At 52.9% G+C, this 5,020-nt stretch overlaps 1 non-coding gene across 1 annotated transcript; it reads right to left on the reverse strand.

The window, feature by feature from the left end:
* Positions 1 to 4,441: 4,441 nt before the first annotated feature.
* Positions 4,442 to 4,515, reverse strand: TRNAN-GUU (transfer RNA asparagine (anticodon GUU)). Its single transcript has one exon. It is a non-coding gene; the product is annotated as a tRNA-Asn (tRNA).
* Positions 4,516 to 5,020: the final 505 nt, after the last annotated feature.

Below are 5,020 nucleotides of genomic sequence, written 5' to 3' on the forward strand. Positions count from 1 at the left end.
CAGCAGGGACATCCTCAACTCCATCAGGTTGCCCAAGGCCCTGTCCAGCCCCATCTTGAGTGTCTCCAGGGATGGGGCCTCAACTACCTCCCTGGGCAACCTGTGCCAGTGTTCCACCACCCTCATGGAGCAGAACTTGTTCCTCACATCCAATCTAAATCTGCTCTTCTCCACCTTAAAGCCATTGCCTCTTGTCCTGTCCCTGCAGGCCTCTGCAAACAGTCTCTCTCCAACATTCTTGTAGCCCCCTTCAGGTACTGGCAGGCTGCTATTAGGTCTCCCCGGAGCCTTCTCTTCTCCAGGCTGAACACCCCCAGCTCCCTCAGCCTGGCCTCACAGCAGAGCTGCTCCAACCCCCTGAGCATCTTTCTGGCCCTCCTCTGGACCTGCTCCATCAGCTCCAGGTCCTTGCTGTGCTGAGGGCTCCAGACCTGCACACAGCACTCCAGCTGAGGTCTCCCCAGAGCAGAGCAAAGTGGCAGAATCACCTCTCTGGCTCTGCTGCCAGCGCTGCTTTGGCTGCAGCCCAGACTGCCCTTGGCCTTCTGTGCTGCAAGCTCACACTGCCTGCTCCTGTCCAGCTTCTCCCCACCCGGCACCCCCAAGTCCTTTCCCTGAGGGCTGCTTTCCATCCCCTCCTCCCCCAGTCTGTATTGATAGTGAGGATGGTTCCAGCCCAGGGGAAGAGCCCTGCACTTGCTCTTGTGGAACCTCCTGAGGTTCACCTGGGCTTCAGCTCTCCAGCTTTGTGGCAGAATGCAAAAATGAAGGAAGGACTTGCAACTCTCCACTAGGCTTTGTCCTCTTCCTTCATCATTTTAGGCAAAGAATGAAAGCCAAAACCACCATATTAGATGAAGAGCCTTTACTCCTTGCTAAGTGTATCACTGACAAGGGTTGGAAGATGTAGTTCTGGGGGAAAGCTCCAGGACACATTGAACAGATGGGGATAGGCCTGTTCTTGGCTGTGCAGTAGCTCCCGTGGCGTGTTTCTTGGTATTTCATCCAGGACAGCCTTCAGACTTGAACCTGATGAGCTCCCTTTTGTAGCTGAAAGGGTCTGCAGTGCTCAGCTACCCACAAGATGGTGACCAGGACAAAGCCTTGTCCTTCCATTTCTTTAGACCTGTCTCCTAGGGTTTAGCCCCCATCACAGAGCTGCATGAGGCTGTTCCATCCCAGGTGTAAGGACTGCCACATGCCCTTGCTGAACTTTGATGGGTTCCTGGCAGCCCGTTTCTCCAACCTGTCTAAGACCCTCTCAGAATCATAGAATCATAGAATTGTCAGGGCTGAAAGGGACCTCAAGGATCAGCCAGTTCCAAACCCCTTGCCATGAGCAGGGACACCTCACACTACAGCAGGTTGCTCACAGCCACATCCAGCCTGGTCTTAAAAACCTCCAGGCATGAGGCTTCCACCACCTCCCTGGGCAACCTGTGCCAGTGTCTCACCACCCTCATGGGGAAGAATTTCTTCCTAGCATCCAATCTGAATCTACCCTTTTCATTTTTTGTTCCATTCCCCCCAGTCCTATCACTCCCTGACACCCTAAGCAGTCCCTCCCCAGATTTCCTGTAGCTCCCTTCAGATACTGGAAGGCCACAATTAGGTCTCATTCTCCAGACTGAACAGCCCCAACTCTCTCAGTCTGTCCTCATAGGAGAGGAGCTCCAGCCCTCTGCTCATCCTCATGGCCCTTCTCTGAACATCTTCCAGCACCTCCAGATCCTTCCTGGAACAGAGGCTCCAGAACTGGACATCAACAAGCTTGCTGAGAGTGGACTCCACCCTGCTTATCAATGAAGACATTCAACACTATCAATGCCAGTATTGATTTCTGAGAGGTGTCACTAGTTACTGGCTGCCAGGTGGACTTTGCACTACTTATCATAACCCTCTGAGATGTTCACACCAGAGCTAGACTTGTCACTCCCATCTTGATGGCAATGAGAAACAGAATCACACAAGAACTGAGGCTGGAAGGACCTCTGGAGGTTGTGTTCACAGAAGGATCAGCTTCACTGTCAGAATCATAGAATGGTCTGGGTTGGAGGGGACCTCCGAAGGTCATCCAGTCAACCCCCTCTGCTCTCAGCAGGGACATCCTCAACTAGATCAGGTTGCCCAGAGCCCTGTCCAGCCTCACCTTCAATATCTCCAGGGATGGGGCCTCAACCACCTCCCTGAGCAACCTGTTCCAGTGTCCCACTACCATCATAGTAAAGAACTTGTTCCAAACATCCAATCTAAATCTGCTCTGCTCTAGTTTGAAACCATTGCCTCTTGTCCTGTCCCTGCAGGCCTTTGCAAGCAGTCTCTCTCCATCCTTCTTGTAGTCTCCTCCAGGTACTGGCAGGCTGCTACTAGGTCTCCCTGGAGCCTTCTCCAGGCTGAACACCCCCAGCTCCCTCAGCCTGGCCTTGCAGCAGTTTTGCTCCAAACCCCTGACCATTTTCATGGCCCTCCTCTGAACCCTCTCCATCAGGTCCATGTCCTTCCTGTGTTGAGGGCTTGAAGTGTTGGACCTTCTGTGGAGGATCAACCCTGAGCTCTGCAAAGAAAGCTGTCAACCACTGGACATGAACACAGCTCCTCACTGTTGTCTTCTGCATGCTGCTCTTGATAGGGTTTTGTTGTGACAAGGGACACAGGATGGGCTCTCCTGCAGGCTTGTGTTTCTGTAGCTCTTCCTGTAAGGTTGTGTAATTAGGTTGGGGCAATCCTCAATATCAACACAAGCTGAGGGATGATGAGATTGAGAGCAGCCCTGCAGAGAAGGACTTGGGCATACTGGTGGGTGAGAAGCTGGACAGGAGCCAGCAATGGGCACTTGCAGCCCAGAAGGCCAAGTGGCCAGAGATGGGGAGTGGGGATCCTGCCCCTCTGCTCTAGTGACCTTCAGTGCTGTGTCTAGCTCTGGAACCCTCAACATGGACCTGATGGAGTGGGTCCAGAGGACCCACTTAAGTGTAACTTAAGCCCTGACCCTGGAGAAGTCAGAGCCAAAGACACTGGCTGGTGCCACACTGCTCAGGTGCCAGGCTGTGAGGAGAGGGATGGGATGGAAACAGGGATTTGGTTCAGCTCCATCATGTTTCCATCAGGTCTCAGTTTATAAATACTTTGGGTCAAGCCTGTGCCTCTTACTTTGACACTTTTGTGAGGCTGAGGACACTTTGGGTTTTATACTTAGAAACTTTCCTTTCCTGGCTGGCCCCAGCTCCCTGCCTGCCAGGAAAGTCCAGCACAAGAATCAGAAAGGTGCCTGTCTGGATTAACCAGGAGCCCACCACAGCCAGAGCTTTGTCCCAGGGCATGGTCAGGATTATACTGAGCAGCCAGTAAAGCCACGTGGGTGCTGAGCTGCTCTCAGGGCTGGATCCCAATGAAGGAGAGGATGGGAGTGGAGTTCCTCCCCCGTCCTCAGTGGTGGGAAGCAAGCTGGGAAGCTAGGCAGAAGTGATGCTTACAAAGGACATATGGAAATTATTAGCTGGAAAGCCACCAAAGCAGGCAGAATTATCTGCCTTTGCTGGAAAGAAACAATTTCTACCTCCTCTCCTTGGGCATTGCTCTGCTGAGGAGGCAGGAATTGCTAAACCCACCTTGATGGATGGTGGACCTTCAAAGGTCATCTTGTTCAACTACCCTGAGGTCAACGGGGTCACCTCCAACTACGTGAGGGTGCCCAGGGCCACATCAAGTCTGATCTTGAAAGTGGATGCCTCCTCCCTGGGAGTGTTCAAGGCCAGGCTGAATGAGGCCTCAAGCAGCCAAGCCTAGTTAGGAGGCATCCCTGCCAAGGGCAGGGAGATTGAAGTAGATGACCTCTGAGGTCCCTTCCAGCCTAAGCCATTCTCTGATTCATTCTGTGTAAATCCCTACAGGATGGGGACTCCACCACTATTTAGAGTAGAATAGAATCAACCAGGTTGGAAGAGACCTTCAAGATCATCACATCCAACCTATCATCCAACACCACCTAATCAGCTAACCCATGGCACCAAGCACCCTATCAAGTCTCCTCCTGAACACCTCCAGTGATGGTGACTCCACCACCTCCCTGGGCAGCCCATTCCAATGGGCAATCACTCTCTCTGTGTAGAACTTCTTCCTAACCTCCAGCCTAAACCTCCCCTGGTGCAGCCTGAGACTGTGTCCTCTTGTTCTGTCGCTGGCTGCCTGGGAGAAGAGACCAACCTCCACCTGTCTACAACCTCCCTTCAGGTAGTTGTGGACAGCAATAAGGTCACCCCTGAGCCTCCTCTTCTCCAGGCTAAGCAACCCCAGCTCCCTCAGCCTCTCCTCACAGGGCTGTGTTCCAAGCCCCTCCTCAGCTTTGTTGCCCTTCTCTGGACACCTTCCAGCAAGTCAACCTCCTTCCTAAACTGAGGGGCCCAGAACTGGACACAGGACCCAAGGTGAAAACGTAGCGCCTCGTCCCTGGGTGGGCTCGAACCACCAACCTTTCGGTTAACAGCCGAACGCGCTAACCAATTGCGCCACAGAGACTCGCTGGCAGTATCAGCTCTGCCTCGTGCCCTACCTGTGATGGGCAGCCTCTCAGCTCTGCTCCCACTACTTCACCCCCACATGAAGCCAGCTCACATTTTTCCTTTGGGATACAGAACCACAGAAACCTTCAGGTTGGAAAAGACTCTCAGGATCACCAAGGCCAACTCAGAACCCTACTCTACAAGGGTCAGCCCTAAACCATAGCCCCAAGCACCGCATCCAAACCACCTTGAAACACATCCAGGCTTAGGGACTCAACCACCTCCCTGCCCAGCACATTCCAGAGCCTGACCACTCTTGCCAGGAAAAAATGTTTCCTACTGTCCAGTCTAAACCTACCTAGTCACAGCTTGAGGCCATTCCCTCTTGTTCTACTCCCTCTTGTTCTCCCTCATCAGAAAACAGCTTCAAAATTCCACTGGTGGGTTGAAAACCCCAGCTGAGACCCATCAGATGGAGAGAGCTGTTTCTGGTTTTCTAAGGTATCAGTTTCATCAAGAGG

This window comes from Dryobates pubescens, chromosome 10, assembly GCF_014839835.1.
Source record: "Dryobates pubescens isolate bDryPub1 chromosome 10, bDryPub1.pri, whole genome shotgun sequence".
Lineage (NCBI taxonomy): Eukaryota > Metazoa > Chordata > Aves > Piciformes > Picidae > Dryobates > Dryobates pubescens.